This window comes from Dermochelys coriacea, chromosome 2 (genome assembly GCF_009764565.3).
Source record: "Dermochelys coriacea isolate rDerCor1 chromosome 2, rDerCor1.pri.v4, whole genome shotgun sequence".
Taxonomy (NCBI): Eukaryota; Metazoa; Chordata; order Testudines; family Dermochelyidae; genus Dermochelys; species Dermochelys coriacea.
The window spans coordinates 212,601,042-212,625,818 of record NC_050069.1 but is presented as its reverse complement, the minus strand read 5'-3'; the positions used below and the strand labels follow the sequence as shown (position 1 = coordinate 212,625,818).

Sequence of the window (24,777 nt, the reverse complement as noted above, 5' to 3'; positions counted from 1 at the left end):
AATAGACACCTCAATACTTGTGCACAGGTAATGTACAGCATAGGAAACAGCAGTACAGGCTTTCTTGTATCTCTGTGCTATGCTTCTGACAGTAAGACAGTAGCTCACTCTCCAGACCCATTTAAACCTTTGCTGCCACTGAGATTGCCAACAAGGGTCAATGGTGGTTATGGTTATTAATTTTACCCAAACAATAGAAAAAGTAAATACTGCCACCTTAAGAATTAGAGGCAGATTCTCCTCTCACACTGGTTTAAATCCAGAGTAATGACAACAGAGTTACACTGGTATAAAATCATTGCAAAGGAGAGGAGAATCAGGACCATAACTTTCTTGCAGAAGGTGTACAATTCTTGGAAGTAGATAACTGTAGCTACCGTGGAACTATATAAGCGCCTCCAATTTATGTAGTAATTAAGTAACTAGTTCTTCTAGGATCTGAGCCAGCTCACAGATGAAATCAATGAGAATCTTATCAAGTTTAATAGGAGTTGGACAGGGCTGTTAGGGAATTTCTTTAGATAAAGGCAAATGACAGTTTAACCCTTGCTTTGCTACCAGTGGCTTGAAGAAGCACCACATTACTAAGGGAAATAATTAAATTTCTTGTGCTTGTAGTCAAAGATTGAAAAAACTCTAAATATAGGAGCTAAATTTAAAACAGGAGCAAGATTGTTGTAAGGAATAGGTAGAGATTGTTAAGAACACAGGGAAGATTTTTAGCTGTGGTTATTTACAGCAGTTGAGAATCTGGCCCATTCTTAAGAGCTATGTTAAAGCTGAGTAATAACACAGTCTACCTCCCTAAAACAGCTCTGTACAAACTTGTATGCTTATACTTTATTATTTCAGTTATCATGTGGCACAACTACCATATGAACAGAGAGACAAAATGACACGTTAGCATGCACACACTGTTACAGGCAAGAGCACTGTAAATCCAGTCGAGCACATAGCATCTCTTGTGCATTTACTGAAACCATTCCATTCCATCAGACCAGCATATTCACAATGCTAAATAAAATCATCCATGGTCTTTAAACCACCAACGCATTTGGAGAGCAGCAAGTAAAATGAATACAACTCAACTGAGAGTGTCTTAGCCATAGTGTCCCCATTTTAAATCTAGAATGCGTCTGGCATATTTATTCCCAAACAGTTTTTTATTTTCATATCCTCTCCTCTACAAAACCAACTGGCTGTATTCATTAGCTGATTCAAAAAACAAATAGAAACTTAACATGGGAGCATAATGAGCACAAAATAATAGCACCATAATAAAAAAACCCTGAAGTGTTAGTTTCAACAGACAGTTGCAAGAACAAAGGAGTCCATTTATTGTGAAATTCTTTCTGAATATTGTGACTCATCTCCCCAATCTATTTCAGGTACTATCGTGTGTGTTTGTGTCTGAGGTCAAGAGCCAGTGGTTAATCCATATAACTGAAACAGTGAGATGTGTTCAGAGGAATAGGCTAACATAGGGACTAGCTATGTGAAAGTGTCTTTTTTTTCTTTTCATCATGTGTCTCTCGTAAAGAGAGGCAGACAATAATCTCCTCTGACTACAGTCTCTTGAATCTTTTTTCTTGTGGAGGACGCTTCAAATTCCTGATCCAGATATCAAATCTGACCTGCTATCTTCATTCTGTGAAAAGAGCATGTAACAAAATACTGGTAGACAGCATGCCTAGCAGACCAGCTACCCCTTCTGACATGGAAAATAATACTACTGATTTACATAAATGCCTTGTATGCTAAGGCTGCTATGTATCTCAAGGCATTTTAAACAGTTGACTGCGCAGTAACTAAAGATAAAGGCTCGATTCAGGAAAATGCCCTTACTGAGGAAAACACTTAAGCATTTGCTTAACTCCCTTCCTGAATAGGCATGGACTTAGTCCTCAGTCCTGCAGGCTGCTGAGTTCTGCTAAGAGAAACACAGAGAGGCAAACAATTCATCCTCTAGGCAAAGAGGCTTCCATTTTGTGTGCGCTCATTCACACAAGATGCTGACTCCCCTCTGAGAGGTGTTGAGCATACTGTTCAAGGTATGTGAGTACACCTCTCTGAAATGAATCCTGGTGACTAACAGGGAAGTGGACATTTTAGTGGACAGAGAGCGGGGATAGCCAGGGTAGAGTTGCAAAACAAATTATGTGCATATCATGCATTTTTAGAATTTTCCTTCTGCCAGAAAAGAATGGTGGCTCACTTGAATGTGGATTGATGCATTTAGAAGAAACTGGTGATAGCAGAGGTAGCCATGACAGTCAGCCACTGATGCAGAAATGCATCTATTGTTTCGATTGAGAAAACAGTATTTGGGTAGATGTCACCACACACCTGAACCCTTTCTGACTGCATAGGTTCAGAGTTCAGGGAGTTTAACATTGCCCTAGTAACTTTGTTCATTTGACTGCAGGTATCATGATATTTTGGTCTACGCAATTCAATGAAACGTTCTGAGACAACCTGTGTTTCAAAGCAATCTTATTTTGCAGTTCTTGGGTGCTGCTTAGTGGGGTAAAGTGCTACGGTTTTGTAACCTACTTGTGATGGGTGAACCTTAACAAACTGAGAGCTCAGGTTGAGTTTGGATAAACACCCAGAAGTTTTGGACACTGATTCAAAGCTTAGTCTCACAATCTTGGGTCCACTATGTTGGGCTGAAAACCTCACCTTTCCAGTTCTCTCCTCTTCCTTTCGGCTGTGAATATCACAAGATTTGCCTCTTCTTGTTCTATTTCAATGCAGGAGCTTCCACTTTCAGACAAATCAAGAAAGATGCAAAAATGAAAAATGATGGTGTCAAGGTAAGTAATTTATCTGATTTTTTTTTTAACAAAAGCTCATATTCAGGTTTAATTTGAGTTTGGGACAAGAGTTTAAGACTGTTCTTGTTGTATCACAAAATTGTAGGATAACTATGACTAGCTATGGCTGTTTATGAAAGGAAATATGTTTTAGTAGGTGAAGCTTATGACTGGACATTACAATAATAATTACAAGGTGTGGGTTCTAGTCCCAGCTCTGCCACAGATGTCTAGATATGATATGGGAAAAACTATAACCTTTTTTTAAATCTTAACCTACTCAGTTGTAAAATGAGGATACTACTACTTACCTGCTTCACAGATACTATAAGACCTGATCAAATGCTCCCTGAAGTCAATGGGAGTCTTTCCATTAACTTCATTGGGCTTTGACTCCAGCTCATAATGCTTACCTCCCTCTCTGGAAAGTAGTGTATTTATTTCATTAGTATTTGGGAATATTCGTATGATAGATAATACCCTTTTCTATAGCACCTTGTTATCTATTATTGTTGGACGCTACTGAAGTTCCCAAGTTTGTGCAGTAAGTAAGAATCTATTGAGTGCCACCAGAAGATTAAAAGGTATAGGTTCTTGCAGAACCACTGGCTGTCAGTTAATAAGGTCATTTTTCTTTTCAGGGAATATAGATTTTCATCCAGTAAAGATTGTTTTTATTTCCTCACAATGTGCTGTAGTGTGAACTACTTGGAAGGGACAGAGCTGGAACTTACAAGAGTCTGTATTTTATGCACTTCTTAAAAATTAAAATGGCTGCTGTAGCAAGAATAATATATAGTTCATTTTCCAGATGACTTGATTTGAGGAAATCTAACAACTGGCATGAACTTGTTATATGACTGTGAATCATAACAGAATCCCTTTCTGTTCTTCTATTTTATCTCCAAATTGACACTCATCCCCACTTTCCCAATAATAAATCAGGTCAGCTTTTCATTCTGTGGCCTTCTATCATCATTGCCCTTCCTTGTTTCTGCCATCCTTAGCAGGTCACCTCCAAAAGACAGACCTTGGTACAGTCCCATTTTAGACAGCTCCATGGGGCTGAAGAGGCCCGTGGTGTCACTTGAGCAGGGGGGTCTGCCTATATTATGATAGACTCCTCTGACTGTCCTACAGACCACAGCACTTTCTGGAATCTGTGCAGCACTGTTACCGTGACCCCACCCACACTATGTTCCCTTTACTAAGGCTATGTCTACACTAGCACTTTTGTCAATATAACTGATGTCACTCAGGATTCAGATGCTCTCCCACCAACATAGCTACCACCGCTCGTTGGGGGTGGTTTAATTATGTTGACGGGAGAGCTCTCTCCCATCAGCCTAGAGCAGCTACATGGGAGATCTTACAGCAGTGCAGCTGCATGGTACAGCTCTGACACTGTAAAGTCTCTAGTGTAGACATAGCCTAAAACTTATGAGGGGTTCCTCAGAGCAGCGTTTCAGCTATCTACTATAGTGCCTGCACTAAGAGAATCCTCCCCTGGCCTGACAAAAGACTTTTAGGGCCTCTTTATGATACTCTGGCCCTTCTACCTGGAAAAAAGGGACTGAAGCGGGAGTGTGGATATTGCTATTTCTTGAAATGGGTGCATGGTAAAATATGGACCATTTGTCAACAATGTGCCTGTTCTCTACAGGCTTGGTTTACAGGACATGTTTCCCAGTATTGCCAACTTCCATAATTGTATTGGAAGTCTCACAATATTTAGTGTTTAACTCCATTCTCCTGCTCCTGAATATGAGTGATGTGTGAATCAAGGCTTTCATTTTAAAGTCTCTAGTGCTCATGGCTACAAAGAAAAGCATGAAAATCTGTCCTAAGTGCAGCATAGGGTTTTCAAGGGACTCAGGCACCTAACCTCCAGACTTAGGTGCTTAAGTCTCAGGTTGAGCACCTAAGTCCCAGTTTTGGCTCCACTGCCATCCACAAAACTCCTGCACATCCACAACCTGTAGGTGCCTAAATTCACTTAGCACGTAAGTTTTTAGGGTGAGAGTTGCCTCAGTACCTAAGTTTGTTCTGCCAGTGGGCATATACTGCTGCCTCACTCTAGGTATCTGGACACCAAAGTGATCCACAAACCAGTTGGAAGATAAGTGCTCCCCATCCTGAGTCATGTGTGGAGTCTGATTTGATAGGTGTGCTCAAGACTGCCTGCCAAGATACAGCCCCCATCACAGGAAAGCTGAGAGAGTGTCGACTTAGATTGTGGGGTCATGTGAGATAAGATGCAGGTCGGAGAGTACAAGATTTAGTAGACATGGGACAAAGACTACGAGGAAGATCTGGGGGAGGGAGGGGAAATGTGGTTTGAAATGCACAAGGAGTCCATGAAGAAGGTTGGTGTCAACTTAGAAGATGCACTTGACAAGAATGCTTGGAGATGAAGAACAAGAGCTGCTGATCCCAACTAATGGGACAAGATGATGGTGCAGAAGAAGCTGGCCTTCGTAATATTGAAAAGGAGAAATCTATGCATGGAGGTAAACTCTGATTGTGTCATGAGTCCACCCATAGAGTCCTATATAAACTAGTTTTCTATTCACTGTGACAGAAAACATCCTGATGTTCAGAAATCCCACAAACATAATACATCAAAACATTTGCTATACTTTAGTTTGGATTTGCTGCATAAACAATCGCCCGCTAGAAGTTATACCATGCTAGCAACTCTCTACATCATATGAGTGATTGAAATAATCCAAAATAAATTAGGATTGCACTAGATATAAGTGTATTTTGGAATTTGGTTATGGTACATACTGCATATAACACCTGTGATATAGGAAAGAAGCTGAAGGGAAGTGGAGGACTTAATTTGTTAACATGCCCACAACATTCTTATTTTATTATCTAAATCATTTAGTTACACTTAAGCGAGCACACAAAGGCAAAGAAAAATAGCTAAGGAGAACAGATTTGTAGTTTCCCTCATCTGTATTGTTACTGAACTTGACAGAAGAAACAAGGGTGAGTTAAGGCCCATCTACATTAGTGATTTACCATTTGCCTTAGATACTGTGGTATGTAGTTGAATAACTTTACCTCCAGTATTTTAGGTATTCTTTATAGTAAAGTTTAGATAATACTGAGATAAACATATTTATCTGACGAAAAATTGAGTGTCCAATGACGAGGTAACATCCTTCCAGGGCTTGTAGCATTGTTCCGTAATATGGCCAAAAAAAACCCCAAAACAATCCATGGGTAAAGTCAGTGGAATTAATGCTGCATAGCACTATATTATGCACTGCATAATTCCTGTCTTCACTCTTGACTCCTAAATGGAGTAGAAGAGCACCGCACTAGGCCATGAGACAATGGCAGCATGCCTGCTGATCCAGCTGTGCTTCCATGGCATTGTACAAACACCTACTTAGAGCCTATCCATGCCCTGAAGAATCTACAGTCTAAATCAGGGGTTCTCAAACTGTGGGTCAGCTCGGGACCCCAAAGTGGGTCATGATCCCTTTTTAATGGGGTCAACAGGGCTGGCTTTAGACTTGCTGGGGCTTGGGGCTGAAGGTGAAGCCCAAACCCCACCATCTGGGGTCAAAGCCCAAGCCCCACCACCTGAGGCTGAAGTCAAAGCCAGAGACTTCATCTCTGGATGACATGGCTCAGATTGCAGGCCCCCCACCTGGGGCTGAAGCCCTTGGATTTTGGCTCCAAGGCCCCAGGGTGGTGAGGCTTGGGCTTTGCTCCCTGAATCCTTGCTCAAGCTGGCAGGGCTCAGATGGGCTCAAGCTTTGGTCCCCCCTTCCTGGGGTCATGTAGTAATTTTTGTTGCCAGAAGGGGGTTGTGGTGAAATGAAGTTTGAGAACCACTGGTCAAATCAATGAGTCAAAGAGTGTGTGTGTGGGGGGGGGAATCAGAGGCACAGAGAAGTGCTGTGATTTTCCCAGTAGGTCAACGGGACAGATAATAACACCACGTTCTCTTGAGTCCTAGGCCAGTGGCTGATACACTGGAACACACAGCCTATCCAGAAGCAGTCATGTTGTTAGTACACAGATGGTCTAAAGCCACAAAAAGCAACTTAGAATCCAAACTTCATCAAAATTCAGAGGGGTTCAGGATTCTGATTTGGATCACTCACTACTTCATTATTCACAAATACAAATTGAATATAAGGATTTGATCCACAGCTCATTGAAGCTAATAGAAGTCTTTGGGTCAGGCCCTTACACTAAATTATATACCTTTTGTGGTAGCTGTATACATTTATATTGTACTTAATTTTATGAGGCTGGTGTTCAGGACATTTGTTCAAGGCTAAGTGATAATTGATTATGGCTTGGGTCATCAAGGCAAACAGAAGAAGATATGGTAAGAGGTTAAAAAACTGAAAGGTGAGACAGAATCCTGAACAAGGATTCTGATTTTGTTATCCCCTTCTCTCATGACTTCTTATTCCACTGAAAGATTGCACATGCTGATGATTCCCCACCTTCCCATACTGTATTTACATAGCCAGAGCCTCGCGAACCAGCTGAGCGGCAGCGAACCAGCTGAGCAGCGGGGACAGCAGAGCAGCTCACAGCAGGAGTTTGCCTGGGAGTTCGCCTGGAGTGAGCCCAGTGAGGCTTACATCTTGCCAACGTCTCTGAGGAAGCTCATAGTAGGTAGGTGATATGGAAGGGGGGGGTTCAGCTGTTGTGACCTGCACTGGATGTGCCATGTTTGTCTTTCTTCCACAGGACAGAAGCGACTTTGTCTGTACAAAGTGCAAGCTGGTCTCCATATTGGAAGAGAAGATTGAAGGTCTGGAGCAACAGGTAACGACCCTGCGTTGTATACGAGAGACTGAGGATTTTCTGGACCAAACTCAGAATAGGCTTCTAGGGGCACAAAGCTCTAAAGATATAGAGCAGGTTGCACAGAGGAGCCAAGAGGCCAGTGAAGAAGCTTGGCAACATGTGACCTCCAGAAGAGGTAAGCGGAATGTCCGGGTTCCAGTAACACAGACACAGGTAACTAACCGCTTTCATGTTCTCTCCACAGGTACCATTGCGGAGAGTGGACCAGATGATATGTCTGGGGGGAGAAAGCAGAAGGAGACTCCGCTGGTTGGGAGGCATGAGATGCGATGTCCTGAGGTTGGGGGTTCCACGACCACCACTCCCAAGAGGAGAAGGCGGGTGGTGGTGGTCGGGGACTCTCTCCTCCGGGGGACTGAGTCATCTATCTGCCGCCCTGACCGGGAAAACCGAGAAGTCTGCTGCTTGCCAGGGGCTAAGATTCGTGATGTGACGGAGAGACTGCCGAGACTCATCAAGCCCTCGGATCGCTACCCCTTCCTGCTTCTCCACGTGGGCACCAATGATACTGCCAAGAATGACCTTGAGCGGATCACTGCGGACTACGTGGCTCTGGGAAGAAGGATAAAGGAGTTGGAGGCGCAAGTGGTGTTCTCGTCCATCCTCCCCGTGGAAGGAAAAGGCCTGGGTAGGGACCGTCGAATCGTGGAGGTCAACGAATGGCTACGCAGGTGGTGTCGGAGAGAAGGCTTTGGATTCTTTGACCATGGGATGGTGTTCCATGAAGGAGGAGTGCTGGGCAGAGACGGGCTCCATCTTACGAAGAGAGGGAAGAACATCTTTGCCAGCAGGCTGGCTAACCTAGTGAGGAGGGCTTTAAACTAGGTTCACCGGGGGAAGGAGACCAAAGCCCTGAGGTAAGTGGGAAAGCGGGATACCGGGAGGAAGCACAGGCAGGAATGTCTGTGAGGGGAGGGCTCCTGCCTCATGCTGGGAATGAGGGGCGATCAACAGGTTATCTCAAGTGCTTATATACAAATGCACAAAGCCTTGGAAACAAGCAGGGAGAACTGGAGGTCCTGGTGATGTCAAGGAATTATGACGTGATTGGAATAACAGAGACTTGGTGGGATAACTCACATGACTGGAGTACAGTCATGGATGGTTATAAACTGTTCAGGAAGGACAGGCAGGGCAGAAAAGGTGGGGGAGTAGCACTGTATGTAAGGGAGCAGTATGACTGCTCAGAGCTCCGGTACGAAACTGTGGAAAAACCTGAGTGTCTCTGGATTAAGTTTAGAAGTGTGTGCAACAAGAGTGATGTCATGGTGGGAGTCTGCTATAGACCACCGGACCAGGGGGATGAGGTGGATGAGGCTTTCTTCCGGCAACTCACGGAAGCTACTAGATCGCATGCCCTGATTCTCATGGGTGACTTTAATTTTCCTGATATCTGCTGGGAGAGCAATACAGCGGTGCATAGACAATCCAGGAAGTTTTTGGAAAGCGTAGGGGACAATTTCCTGGTGCAAGTGCTAGGGGAGCCAACTAGGGGGAGCGCTTTTCTTGACCTGCTGCTCACAAACCGGGTAGAATTAGTGGGGGAAGCAAAAGTGGATGGGAATCTGGGAGGCAGTGACCATGAGTTGGTTGAGTTCAGGATCCTGACGCAGGGAAGAAAGGTAAGCAGCAGGATACGGACCCTGGACTTCAGGAAAGCAGACTTTGACTCCCTCAGGGAACAGATGGCCAGGATCCCCTGGGGGACTAACATGAAAGGGAAGGGAGTCCAGGAGAGCTGGCTGTATTTCAAGGAATCCCTGTTGAGGTTACAGGGACAAACCATCCCGATGAGTCGAAAGAATAGTAAATATGGCAGGCGACCAGCTTGGCTTAATGGTGAAATCCTAGCGGATCTTAAACATAAAAAAGAAGCTTACAAGAAGTGGAAGCTTGGACATATGACCAGGGAAGAGTATAAAAATATTGCTCGGGCATGTAGGAAAGATATCAGGAGGGCCAAATCGCACCTGGAGCTGCAGCTAGCAAGAGATGTCAAGAGTAACAAGAAGGGTTTCTTCAGGTATGTTGGCAACAAGAAGAAAGCCAAGGAAAGTGTGGGCCCCTTACTGAATGAGGGAGGCAAGCTAGTGACAGAGGATGTGGAAAAAGCTAATGTACTCAATGCTTTTTTTGCCTCTGTTTTCACTAACAAGGTCAGCTCCCAGACTGCTGTGCTGGGCATCACAAAATGGGGAAGAGATGGCCAGCCCTCTGTAGAGATAGAGGTGGTTAGGGACTATTTAGAAAAGCTGGACGTGCACAAGTCCATGGGGCCGGACGAATTGCATCCGAGAGTGCTGAAGGAATTGGCGGCTGTGATTGCAGAGCCCTTGGCCATTATCTTTGAAAACTCGTGGCGAACGGGGGAAGTCCCGGATGACTGGAAAAAGGCTAATGTAGTGCCCATCTTTAAAAAAGGGAAGAAGGAGGATCCTGGGAACTACAGGCCGGTCAGCCTCACCTCAGTCCCTGGAAAAATCATGGAGCAGGTCCTCAAAGAATCAATCCTGAAGCACTTAGAGGAGAGGAAAGTGATCAGGAACAGTCAGCATGGATTCACCAAGGGAAGGTCATGCCTGACTAATCTAATCGCCTTTATGATGAGATTACTGGTTCTGTGGATGAAGGGAAAGCAGTGGATGTATTGTTTCTTGACTTTAGCAAAGCTTTTGACACGGTCTCCCACAGCATTCTTGTCAGCAAGTTAAGGAAGTATGGGCCGGATGAATGCACTATAAGGTGGGTAGAAAGCTGGCTAGATTGTCGGGCTCAACGGGTAGTGATCAATGGCTCCATGTCTAGTTGGCAGCCGGTGTCAAGTGGAGTGCCCCAGGGGTCGGTCCTGGGGCCCGTTTTGTTCAATATCTTCATAAATGATCTGGAGGATGGTGTGGATTGCACTCTCAGCAAATTTGCGGATGATACTAAACTGGGAGGAGTGGTAGATACGCTGGAGGGGAGGGATAGGATACAGAAGGACCTAGACAAATTGGAGGATTGGGCCAAAAGAAATCTAATGAGGTTCAATAAGGATAAGTGCAGGGTCCTGCACTTAGGATGGAAGAATCCAATGCACCGCTACAGACTAGGGACCGAATGGCTCGGCAGCAGTTCTGCGGAAAAGGACCTAGGGGTGACAGTGGACGAGAAGCTGGATATGAGTCAGCAGTGTGCCCTTGTTGCCAAGAAGGCCAATGGCATTTTGGGATGTATAAGTAGGGGCATAGCGAGCAGATCGAGGGACGTGATCGTTCCCCTCTATTCGACACTGGTGAGGCCTCATCTGGAGTACTGTGTCCAGTTTTGGGTCCCACACTACAAGAAGGATGTGGATAAATTGGAAAGAGTACAGCGAAGGGCAACAAAAATGATTAGGGGTCTAGAGCACATGACTTATGAGGAGAGGCTGAGGGAGCTGGGATTGTTTAGTCTGCAGAAGAGAAGAATGAGGGGGGATTTGATAGCTGCTTTCAACTACCTGAAAGGGGGTTTCAAAGAGGATGGCTCTAGACTGTTCTCAATGGTAGCAGATGACAGAACGAGGAGTAATGGTCTCAAGTTGCAATGGGGGAGGTTTAGATTGGATATTAGGAAAAACTTTTTCACTAAGAGGGTGGTGAAACACTGGAATGCGTTACCTAGGGAGGTGGTAGAATCTCCTTCCTTAGAGGTTTTTAAGGTCAGGCTTGACAAAGCCCTGGCTAGGATGATTTAACTGGGACTTGGTCCTGCTTTGAGCAGGGGGTTGGACTAGATGACCTTCTGGGGTCCCTTCCAACCCTGATATTCTATGATTCTATGATACTCCTTGTAACAGGTTCCATTCACCTCTGGGGCACCTTCACCTGGCTGCTTTGGGGATTAACTGCTTGCAGGTCCACCACCCCTTTCTGCCACTCATTAGCATGTCCTGCTGCCTCTCTCTCTCTCTCTTTGTGGATTGGCCCTCCAGTCAGATCACTATAGTCCATCCCTTCCATAGTATCAAAGTTCTATCAGATGATTGTCCCACTGTCTGGTCTGCACTACTTCCCTCAGTAGCTAGCAGGGGAACCCAGGCCCACCCACTATTCCAGTTCAGAGAGCCTAGGTCTAGCTACTGGGGTCTACTTTCTCCCAGACCCTGTTGTTCTTTCCCTAGATTCCTTCATATATCTTCTAACTCCCCCCTCTCTGGGTTTAGCACCCCAAACTCCCTTTTCCCATGGAGTAACTGCAGGCTGCTTCACTCCGTAGCCCTAAACACATCTCTCTTTTCCCAAGGAGTGACTGCAGACTACCTCTTCTCAACCCCCTTCTTAATGCCAACTTTCTGACTTTAGACCAGCCCCACCTGTTCCTTGTCTGCTAGGCTCTATCTTCAATCAGACTTTCAATCCCTGAATCAGGAGCAGCTGACTCTCTTACATTGACTTCTACCTTTCCCAAGCACCTGTTTGTTCTCTAACTTACTCTTTCTTCTCATGTTTCCTTCACTCTGTTCCTGATCCACTACTTCCCATCTCTCTGGTGAGCCAAGCTTTGATTGTTCAATAAGAATTATTCTTGGAATAAGACACTATAGTGGAGATACGGTTGGGCTTAAGGGAGATTGGCTTACTTACCATTTAAGAAAAGAAAATAGCCAGGAACCAGACAGACCACCTGGGATTCTGTAAATAATTAATGTGCTAATAGACATGACTGTGAGAAGTAATGTTTGTTCAAACAGCACCCAGGAGGATGTATGCCTTTTGAGATGCTAGCACAAGGTGATAACACACCAATTCAGAAGGAGTCTCTGAAATAACCAGGTAAGCAGAAGGAAATTGAAATGTTCCATCCTAAGGGATACTGACCTTAGGGAAGAAAAGGAGAAAGTATGCTGGAAGACAATTTGTTGCTGGAAATGTAGTTGGGTGTGTAAGGATAAGCTCATGTCCCAAGAAAACTTTAATACCCTGTCAGGTGACAGAACAAATGACTAGCCCCTATTGCCATTCATTCTCTCACTCATGCCAGCTGAAATAGTGCTCCTAAGAGGGCCGCAGGCAGTAAGCAAGATTCCTAGCTATTCTCAAGGCTTCTAGGCCTGGCAGCCAATACTCCATACTGTCTCCCCTTTTCATTGTTTCCTCATTCTGATGTGACTCTCAGTGAAGCACAGTGGGAGAAATAGGAGGCAAGCACTACTGCTTCATAGCTCTGAATAGTAATACCTTCTCTCCTGGGAGGGAGCCTTGGTATCTGGGAGACAGAACTAGAGGGGTTACAGAGAAAATGCTGAGGGGGAGAGAGAGAGAGATGCTCATGGCTGAGCAAAAAATGAAACCACACTGAAGTGGGAATGAGAGGGAAAGGTAGGGGGGAAAACGCTGCAAGTACAAAAAAGGAGAGGAGTGGTCTTATGCTTAATGCATGTGACTGAGGCCATGTCTACACTACAAAATTATGTTGACCTCACTTGTGTCAGCATACTCCGCTCCTGGTGTCAGTAGTGCATGTATTCACCAGAAGCACTTGTGTCGATTGTACTGTCAGTGTGGGGCATTGTGGGATGGCTTCTGAAAGCCAGTTTCAGTCAACATAAGTAGATCCCTGTGCGGATACAAAATGTATATCCGTGGATATAAAGCAGATAACTGTGGAGTTGCAGGACTCTAGTGACAGCGGCAAAAGCAGCAGCATGTCGGGCCACTGCTTTCAGGAGCCAGTGCCTAGCCCAGGCAGCTCCTCTGGTGTGACTATACCCCCCTGAGCCATGTCCATTGGTGGACACCAGATTCACAAGGGATTCCAGTCCAGGAGCATGCAAGCTGATCTTACACACTAGCATGACCAGTAAGCCTGGTGCCCACCCCAGTGGGCAGGGCAGGGGGCAGTACAGCCAAGCCAGAGGAGCTGCCCAGACTAGGCGCTGGTTCTATGCTTCCTAGCCCAGTCACCGTCCATGGCATTACTGGTCTTGCTTGTTGTCGCTAGAGCCCTTAGACTCCATGGATATAAATTGTGTATCCGCACAGGGCTCTAGACCTAAGCAACACAGCGTTTACACTGATGCTGCCTCAACCTAATTACATTGACTGTGACTGTATGCTGCTTGGGCAGGTGATGTCACTAAATCAGTGTAAAGAGGCTCTTATGTCAGTGGGAACCAAATTTAAGTGAAGATTCTTCTACACCTAAGTCGATGTAGGGTAACTTACATCAGCCTAACTGTATAGTATAGACCAGGCCAGAGAATCAGGACTCCATCACAGCTCTGGCACTGACTTGTTGTGCAACAATGGATAAACTGAGTAGACACAACCTTCCCCATCTTTAAAATGGAGATAATATTGACCTGCCTCACAGGTAACTGAACATGCCTATTCCTTGGTTGTAAGTATTAGAGTTAAATCATCAATATCGAGTAGGAAGAGGCTTACTCCCTTCACACGCTCAGATCCACAGATGTCACTTGAGGGGCTAAAATTTGGCAACTATGCACAGGTACGCACCCATCTGCCACTGAAAGCAAATTGCTAGCCTGCTTCACATTTTTCACTGAGTTTCTCCCCATAGTTAGAAGTAAATTAGGGGTGGGTTTGGCTGTCTAGAAGATTTCCCTATTTCTGGTGGAGTTCATCCCTATCTGGCCTAAAACCAAACCATCCATGACAGGGTTATTTTTTATCACTGATAACTTTTATCCCAGGCTCACAAAGGTACTTCTGAAGAGCAAAGCTGTCTTTGCTAAATAATTGCTATCTGATTAAACCCGCTGCAAACTGTTCATGGGGAAGGATACCTTTTCCACAAAGGCTTTATTCCCCTCCATCTGTACTAACAAATTACTGCATTCATGCACTGCATCCCAAATTCTCTTCTTCATTAAACCAGTGCAAATTCATAGCATTTCTAGTAATGTCAGTGGCGTTAGACCTGTGTAAACCTGGAGTATCTGAGATCAAAATCAGGCCTAATGTGTTCTCTTAAATATTTGACACTGGCTTTTTATTTCTAAAAAACACCTAACTAGATCACATATGCACAGATTCTAAAAAATTAGTTATTTTGTTAAGTGTTTTCCTAGAAGTCAAATAGAATTGATACCAAAAAGAGGTTCAGCCACTAGTGTTAAATGTTTGCAAAAACATTTGTGCCTAACGGGCCTATTTCCTAGATCACTTTGGCAGGTGTGTATTGTTTACACATCTTATGATAAGCCTATGTAAAGCTTCATTCTGTAATAGTTAAGAACTCCAGGAAGAACCTAGATGTAAAGGTGACAAAAATGCGTAAGTGTCTGTGAGAACAGGAAAAAAGAACAGCCCATGAAACACCCTGAGGCAACTGTACAACTGCTGAAAATGCTGCCCGTTAAAGACACTGTTACCTGGGAGATCATTTTGCAGAACTTGACATCCAGGAGCCTTAGATTATCATACAAAGAGACAGGTTTCAGAGTAGCAGAGTATTAGCCTGTATTTTCTAAAAAGAACAGGAGTACTTGTGGCACCTTAGAGACTAACAAATTTATCTGAGCATAAGCTTTCATGGGCTACAGCCCACTTCATCAGATGCATAGAATGGAACATATAGTAAGAATATGTATATACATACAGAGAACATGAAAAGGTGGAAGTTGCCATACCAACTCTAAGAGGCTAATTAATCAAGATGAGCTATTAGCAGGAGGGGAAAAAAATTTGTAGTGATAATCAAGATGGCCCATTTCAGAAAATTGACAAGAAAGTGTGAGGATACCTAACATGGGGAAATAGACTCAATTTGTGTAATGACCCAGCCACTCCCAGGCTCTATTCAAGCTCAAGTTAATGGCATCAAGTTTGCAAATTAATTCCTGTTCAGCAGTTTCTTGTTGGAGTCTGTTTTTGAACCTTTTCTGTTGCAAAATTGCCACCTTTAAGTCTGTTACTGAGTGACCAGAGAGGTTGAAGTGTTCTCCTAATGGTTTTGGAATGTTATGCTTCCTGATGTCAGATTTGTGACCATTTATTCTTTTGCATAGAGACTGTCTGGTTTGGCCAATGTATGTGGCAGAGGGGCATTGCTGGCACATATCACATTGGTAGATGTTCAGGTGAATGAGCCCCTGATGGTGTGGCTGATGTGATTAGGTCCTATGATGGTGTCACTTGAATAGCTATGTGGACAGAGTTGGCATCGGGCTTTGTTGCAAGGATAGGTTCCTGGGTTAGTGTTTTTGTTGTGTGGTGTGAACGCTTCCTTAGCTCTCGTCCCCTCTTGCCCCTACTCTACTTGCACTACATTGATGACATCTTCATCATCTGGTCCCATGGAAAAGAAGTCCTTGAGGAATTCCACCATAATTTCAACACTTTCCATCCCACCATCAACCTCAGCCTGGACCAATCCACACAGTTCATTTTCTGGATGCTACGGTGCTAATAAGCGATGGTCACATAAACACTACCCTGTACTGGAAACCTGCTGACCCCTATACTTACCTACATGCCTCCAGCTTCCATCCAGGACACACCATATGATCCATTGTCTACAGCCAAGCTGTACGATACAACTGCATTTGCTCCAATCCCTCAGACAGAGACAAACACCTACAAAATCTCTTACAACTACAATACCCACCTTCTGAAGTGAAAAAACAGATTGACAGAGCCAGACGAGTACCCAGAAGTAACCTATTACAGGACAGGCCCAACAAAGAAAATAACAGAACGCTACTAGCCATCACCTTCAGTCCCCAGCTAAAACCTCTCCAGCGTATCATCAACGATCTACAACCTATCCTGAAGGACGAGCCATCACTCTCACAGATCTTGGGAGACAGGCCAGTCGTTGCTTACAGACAGCCCCCCAATCTGAAGCAAATACTCACCAGCAACCATACAACGAAAACACTAACCTAGGAACCTATCCTTGCAACAAAGACTGATGCCGTCATGTGCCAGCAATGCCTCTCTGCCATGTACATTGGCCAAACCGGGCAGTCTTTACACAAAAGAATAAATGGACACAAATCTGACATCAGGAATCATAATATTCAAAAACCCGTAGGAGAATACTTCAACCTCTCTGATCACTCAGTAACAGACTTAAAGGTGGCAATTTTGCAACAGAAAAGCTTCAAAAACAAACTCCAACTAGAAACTTCTGAATTGGAATTAATTTGCAAACTAGATACCATTAACTTGGGCTTGAATAGAGCCTGGGAGTGGCTGGGTCATTACACAAATTGAATCTATTTCCCCATATTAAGTATCCTCACACCTTCTTGTCAACTGTCTGAAATGGGCCATCTTGATTATCACTACAAAAGTTTTTTTTTTCCCTCCTGCTGATAATAGCTCATATTAATTAATTAGCCTTTTAGAGTTGGTATGGCAACTTCCATCTTTCCATGTTCTCTGTATGTATATATATCTTCTTACTATATGTTCCATTCTATGCATCTGATGAAGTGGGCTGTAGCCCACGAAAGCTTATGCTCAAATAAATTTGTTAGTCTCTAAGGTGCCCCAAGTACTCTAGCTCTTCATACAAAGAGAAATAGGGGCTAGGAGTTGAGAAAGGAGTGGATCTCTAGCACCTTAGTCTGGTGTGTTGTTTTAGAACTATAATCTCTCCTTCCCCTACCCAAGCCCCTTAGAAATCAATTATGAAACTGTTTCAAATAGGGGGGAAAAAATCAGTGACATGTCACTGGTAATTAGTACCAGGTCATGTATTTTGAATGGTCTTTCAGGAAAGACATTCTTCAAGCAAAAGTAACAATACAGGGACGGCAGAGGGATGTTTAGAATAGTTGCCAAACAGGGTGTTCTAACTTTGTATGTATGGAACGGCTTCATGGAACCTTTGCATGAAATTTCAAAAGTTATAGTGATATTTATACTGCCATTGTCTTTGAACATATACTTTTAATCCTCTGGTTTATAGATTACCTGACTGCTGCTGTTTATATAACCACTGTAGAATAAAACTTGGAATACAGAGCACCAGGCCAGCATTGATTTCTCTCTGGATTCCACAGAGCTTATTCCATTGCTGATAGCTTAAATTTCATTCTGCTTCTGTCCTCATGCCTCATCCTTTCATTGTTTGGATCATAAATTTATTACAATCAAAGTTCCATCTTTGCAATGGAGGACAGAGCTGGGAACTAGATGCCTGATCTAAATGACACACAAGTAAGTCAGGAATCATTCCATGAAAATCAGTGGAATTACACTTGTTATAATCTGGGATAAGAGAGAGGGTTAGGTCTTAGGGACCAGGCCCTAGTCCCACTGATATTGAAAGGGAGTTTCATCATTGACTTCAATAAGACCAGGATTTGGCCTTTTGTAGAGTGCCATGTATATTCGATGAATGACCTTATATGAATGATATAAATGCTTTGCACTTCTGTAGCACCTTCCATGGAAGGATCACAAAGCTCCTTCTAATATCTCAGAATTTCTCCATTTCCTTCACTTAGCACTAGAAAACAGTTACTTTGTGAATAAAAGACTGAGAGAAGGTGAACAGGTCATGGAGCCTTCACTTCTCTACCCATGACTCATGAAGCACTTTCGCTTAGACTATGGGAAATTCAGAAACTGACTCAGTGATAAATTACATGGTATCTTACCATTTTATCTGACTATTTTAAAATACGTTTTCAGTCCTAGCATATTTCATGCACAGGGTTGCATTCTGGAGCAGCTTGGGATAGGAAACTTGCACTATGAATGTAAAGTTCTGTTTGCCAAACCAGACATTAAGAAAAGGTGACTAACAGGAAGGATTTAGGAGTACTTGTGGCACCTTAGAGACTAACAAATTTAATTGAGCATAAGCTTTCGTGAGCTACAGCTTGCTTCATCAGACGCATCCAGTGGAAAATACAGTGGGGAGATTTTATATACACAGAGAACATGAAACAATGGGTGTTACCATATACACTGTAATGAGAGTGATCAGGTAAGGTGAGCTATTACTAGCAGGATAGAAAAAAACCTTTTGTAGGTGGGCCATTTCCAGCAGTTGACAAGAACGTGTGAGGAACAGTGGGGGCGGGGGGGGGGGAATAGACATGGGGAAATAGTTGCAAATTAATTCCAATTGTATGTCTCTTTAGTCTGTGTATATAGTGATTTCCCTTTGCATGATGTAGCCAATGTTAGGATTAGCAGAGGGTCATTTTTCAGTTGGAATCAAAATTTGACAGACTTCTAATGCAATTTACTTATCTATGAAATGTACACATATCCTATTCACTTTGACCAGAGGGGACCAAAAAGCACACATGCAACCCCACTTACAGAAACCTTAGCCAAGATACTGCCTCCGGTCCTGTTGCCAAGAAACAGTTCCACACCAAACGTCAGGTTGTGCTCTGCCTTTTTGAGATTCTAAAAGGGGATATTCACAATACTTATTAATTAAGATCGTTCACTTTAAAATATTTCTAAAAGCTCCATTAGTAAAGATTGCTGATATTACTATTAATCAGCATAGTTTTAACTAGGTTTGCAGAAATATCCATCAGGTAAATCAACAAACATGAAAGTGTTTAATTAAAAATCACACAGCATACAAGATTTTTGTTTTGTCTTCTGTTATATCTTATAGCATGGTTTAATACTAATTGGTAACATGGGTTGAGCAAGGTACTTACTATTTACGGGATGGGATAATTTTGCAGTCTAGATTGCATAGTGTCCAGTATCAGCACACTAAAGGATACTTTTAAAATAGCTGTTTAGCATTATCTCAGCTAGAACTGACAGTTTTATAGACTCCTAGAAAACACACCTTTACTTCTTTGCTCAGCAGCACTACAAAGCCTTCATAGATCAACAGGCTAGAAAGAAAATGTGAACAAGAGTGTTTTGGCTAAACAAGAAAAAAAATTGGGCAACCCAAACCAATAGGAATAAAACAACACATCTTACTTTGATAACAATGTATTGCTTTAATATTACTATAAGTTCACATATAGATAAAGTCTAGGAGTTTTTCCCTTTGTGCCTATGTACATTAATAATCAACATTTATATTACGGTAATGCCCAAAGGCCTCACAGAAGATTGGGGATCCATCATGTTAGGCTCTATACAAACACCGATAAAGAGATTTGAATATTACAGAAATGTGTATAATAGGTCATCATACAAATCTTTTAAATTTCATGGAGTTACTGCATATTTTCACTGATCAGAATGTAGCCCAAGGTATGTGTTGTTTAGGAGGAAGGTATGTCAAGTCTTACTAACAAAGATCTATGGGATGGAAGAAGGGAAAGTGAGGCACGTTCTGTTGTATTATACCAAATTGCTTTTAACAGCATTAGGGATAAAACAGTAATCATAATTTACACTTGTCTATAGCACCTTTCAATCCAGGATCTCAGAGCACTTGAATTTATAGATGTTTTTGGAAGAAGGGACAAGTAGGATCCTCTATTTTGATCTCCTGCATAACACAGACCATAGAATTTCACCCAGTGATTCTTGCACTGAACCTAGTAATGTGTGGCAGACATAATAGATCCTCACAAGATCCCTGTGAGACAAGTAATGTCACCCCCATTTTATAAATAAGGAAATTTAGGTACAGAACTTTGACTTGTTTGCTCAAAACGCTCTGCAAGCCAACTGAAGAGAGAGAAAAAGAACCCAAAACTCTTGGATCCTAGTCCCATGCCTTAGCAACTAGACCCTGCATGTGGACACCATTACATTTTCATGTTATACAATGTAGTTTGATTTAGTCCCAGAAAATTGTTTCCTTATTTTACCTTCTCAAGTGCTAGAACTTATCATTTGCAGTGTTGTTGTAGCTATGTTGGTCCCAGGATATTTCTGATTCACTTTTTTGGGACACAAGATAACCTGAGACACTGATGTGATGAGGAGAAATGCATTTCTCAAATGTGCTCATGCCCTTAACATGTTTAAATGTGAGGAGTACGTTGGAATGGGAGGTCCGGCCACCCTACTGTGTGTGAACCTTTATTCTGATTTCTGTTTTGAATACTGCATAATCCTAGTCATTCTCTGAATACAGAACCCTCAGACAGCTGAAACGTGCCAGAAAGAGATGGAAAGGGGGAGAGTTTTCTATTCTTGCCTTGGAGAAATGAGAGTATTAAGGAATTGTGAGGGAGAAGAATCTCACGGTTGAGCTGTGAGAGCTGAAATATGTACTCGGTGTTAAATGTTTGCAGTCATGCCTAGTAACTTCCCACCATCTGCTTAGAAGGTTCTGTTGTTCATCTCCACAAACCACTTACAAGCCAGTGATGAAGAAGGTGAGCCTGCAGGATGGCACGGGGGGGGACAATTGTATGCTGAGTTCATTCTTTCCTGGTCTTGTGATTTAATAATGCTCTCTGCACCACCGGGCAAAAATAACAAGGCACAAATAAAGAGAGGACAAGTCAAAGAGCAGCAACAATAAAGTGAGATAAAAGGAGGATTCAAGGTCTTGCAAGTCTCAAAATAATAATGGGACACTTTTCTTTTGAGCATCACTCCCTAGTTTATCAATCTCTCTATAGTACTGTTGGCAGTACTGCTTCTAGTACCAGTGAAACACCCTTAGCACTTCCAGTGAGGGCTAAGCTGAATGTAGTTATTACATGTTAGTGTGGGTAACAACTAGCAATAGGGTGGGGGATGAAATCATATTAAAATTTAATTCAAATTATTTATATTTTAGAATATGTTTTTGTGTCCATCACATAATAGCCCTAGAGAATAAAGTTTTCTAATCTGCGTCATAGCAAAGGGGTCCTTGTGACATGCTTCTGGATGGCCCTTCTTGACGTTTTTTGGCTTGGAAATGTATATTTAATTAAGTTAATTTGCTGTTATCACTATGTCAAAATGCCAACATGTTTAAAAAATCTGAATCTGGAGAAAAGCTTAGGGATTTGCAGAAGACTTTGCTCTTCTATGAAAGATTACACAAAATTAGGAGAACTGTAAAATAAAAAAATCAAGGTCAAGTTGTGTCACTTAGTTAAGCAGGGTAACAAAGGAAGATGTCATTTTGCCCTCTGAAGACATATAAGGTCCTTGTTCCTACAGAAGTCAGTGAAAACACTCTCACTGAGTTCATTGGGCTTTGAATCAGGCCCAGAGTGTATAGATGTAATATCCGTGTCCCATTCACACACTTCTTTATGTATAATGTTGAACAGCTGATGAACCATCAGAGCAAGCCTTTTAAATGTATATTATGCCAACATTCATCCAGCCTCTCAAATTCTTGAGAAACCCTATTGTAAGCATGAGTGACGACAGACTGGTGAAAATAGATCTGTGTCGAATTTCTCTGAAACCACCAAATGGGGAAAAATAGGAAATAAAAGTCTATGGGTTTATTCATAACTTCACACATTTCTAGTCACTTGAGGTGAGACTGCTGAACTTTTTGGTATGATAGTAAATAGCTAATGCATCCTTCACAATAATGACAATGTTTGGAATTTTTCACTACTAGGGGCAGGAACAACTAATAATGTTTGTTTTATCATGTAATAATGTGGTTATCTGTGAGAATGATTTCTCTGCTATTATTGTTCAAGCTAGAATATAACTATATCATTGATTTTTTTTTTAAATGCAAAGACATCCCTAAAACAGATTGTTGTCAGAATACAATGGAAGAATGCAACTTATTTGGAAGAATTTGTCAGAGGTTAGGTGTTCTCATCTCGCTCACTTGTCAGCATATCAATCTCAGCGGCTAAGTGAACTGTGATTATGGGCTCATCTTCTGTTACTTGAAGGTGAGTGAAGGAAAGGACATGACCTACTGTGTACCGCTAATTCCTGTGATGATTAGGATACAACGTAAATGTGAGGGAAGCTGAATCACTCTATGGTTTTTAGATCCAGAGTGATGGTTTCAAAGCTTTGAAACCATCTTCAGATACAAAAATTTATGCAAAAAACTCCCCTCCAACTCCAGAAAAACTCCTGAGTTCCAATTCTAGAAACCTGTTTTATTAATATTAGTACTTCCATAGCAACCTAAGCACCTCCTTGAAGTCAATCGGTGCCTCATTTTCTCAGCACCTCTAAAAATCAAGCCCTATGTGACTTGCTTCAGGTAGTACTGTGAATAGTAGAGCCAGTAACAGAAGGGGAAAAATTGTTTTATTAATTTTTTGTGGCGTATTGCCGTTATACGGGATCACATAATAGTCCAGAGTCTGGGCAGAATGGCAGCAGGCAGACTTTGTGTGGTTTTAGGAGATGGACTGAAGGGAATTATCACAGGTGCAGCCGCTCTGTAGCGCTCGCCTGCAGGGTCAAGTGTGATACTGCAGGTGCTGCCTTGATCCACAAATTCTGGCTGTCTGCTTGGAGCAGGGTGGTCCATACCATAAACTTACCATCAGACTCCACACAGCTGAATAAAAATAACAACCTCAGAACTTGGCTATCCACACCTTAAAATAAACAAATCGTCAAAGACAAGTGCTTAGCTGCAGCTGATCTGGCCCTGAGGCTCTGGGCTAGCACTGAGAACCTGCTACCCTGACCCTGAGATAGGGTTGCCAACTTTCTAATCACACAAAACTGAACACCCTAGCTCTAACCTTTTCCTGAGGCACTGCCCCCCACTCACTACATTTCCCCCTCCCTTGGTGGCTCGCTCTCCCCAAACCTCACTCACTTTCACTGGGCTAGGGTGGGGAGAGGGTGAAGGCTCTAACTGGGAGTGTGGCCTCCAGGTTGGGGCCAGAAATGAAGAGTTCAGGAGGGGCTCTGGGCTGGGCCAGGGAATTGGGGTGCAGGAGGGCATGAGGGCTCTGGCTGGGGGTGTGGGCTCTGGGGTGGAGCTGGGGATGAGGGGGTTGGGGTGCAGGAGGGGGCTTCAGGCTGGGGGGTGGGGCTGAGGGATTCGGAATGTGGGAGGGGGCTGCAGGTTGAGTCAGGGGGTTGGGGTGTGAGAGTGGGCTCAAGGCTGGGGCAGAGGGTTGGGGTGTGGGTTTACCTCGGTAGCTCCCAGTCAGTGGCACAGCGGGGCTAAGGCAGGCTCCCTGCCGCTCCTGGCTCCATGCTGCGCCCTGGAAGTGGCCAGCAGGTCCGTCTCAGAGGTGGGGTGGGACAGGAGGCTCCGTGCGGCTCTCGCCCCCAGGCACTGTCCCTCAGCTCCCATTGGCCGCGGTTCCTAGCCAATGGGAATGCGGAGTTGGTGCTCAGGGCTGGGCCAGCACACGGAGCCCTGTGCCCCGCCTCCCCCACCTCTGAGCCAGACCTGCTGGCTGCTCCTGGGGTGCAGCACGGAGCCAGGACAGATAGGGACTAACCTGCCTTAGCCCTGCAGCGCTGCTGACCGGACTTTTAATAGCCTCGTTGGTGGTGCTGATCGAAGCCACCAGGGTTCCTTTTCAACTGGACGTTCCCATCAAAAACCAGACACCTGGAAACCCTACCCTGAGAAGGAGCTGGCAAGTCTTCTTAACTGGCCTGTTGGCTCCTAACTGGTCACTGGCTGCTCTTGGCCCTTCTAGGCCTCTGGAGGACTAAGTCTTGTTGGGAGTCAGGCCTGAGCAGGGGGTGTAATAGAATCCTATCACTGGAAAGGACCTCAAGAGGTCTTCTAGTCCTGTTCCCTGCACTCAAGGGAGGACTAAGGATTGTCTAGACCAGTGGTTCTCAAAGCTGGTCCGCCACTTATTCAGGGAAAGCCCCTGGCAGGCTGGACTGGTTTGTTTACCTGCCATGTCCGCAGGTTCGGCCAATCGTGGCTCCCACTGGCCGCGGTTCACCACTCCAGGCCAATGGGGGCTGCGTGAAGTGGTGGTCAGCATGTCCCTTGACCCGCGCTGCTTCGCGCAGCCCTCATTGGCCTGGCGCGATGAACCGCGGCCAATGGGAGCCGCGATCGGCCAAACCTGCGGATGCGGCAGTTAAACAAATTGGTCTGGCGCACCAGGGGCTTTCCCTGAACAAGCAGCGGACCGGCTTTGAGAACCACTGGTCTAGATCGTCCCTGACAGGTGTTTGTCTAACCTGCTCTTAAAAATCTCCAAAGACAGAGATTCTACAACTTCCCTAGGCAAGTTATTTCAGTGCTTAACCACCCTGACAGGAAATTTTTCCTAATGTCCCACCTTCCTTGCTGCTATTTAAGCTCATGA

General features: G+C 43.8%; 1 long non-coding RNA gene across 1 annotated transcript; it reads right to left on the bottom strand.

Annotated features, from left to right (window-relative positions):
- Positions 1 to 1,142: 1,142 nt before the first annotated feature.
- Positions 1,143 to 7,288, bottom strand: LOC122458536. Its single transcript, XR_006278578.1, has 3 exons — positions 7,047 to 7,288; positions 2,683 to 2,766; positions 1,143 to 1,648 (listed from the first exon to the last, which is right to left on the bottom strand). It is a non-coding gene; the product is annotated as an uncharacterized LOC122458536 (long non-coding RNA).
- Positions 7,289 to 24,777: the final 17,489 nt, after the last annotated feature.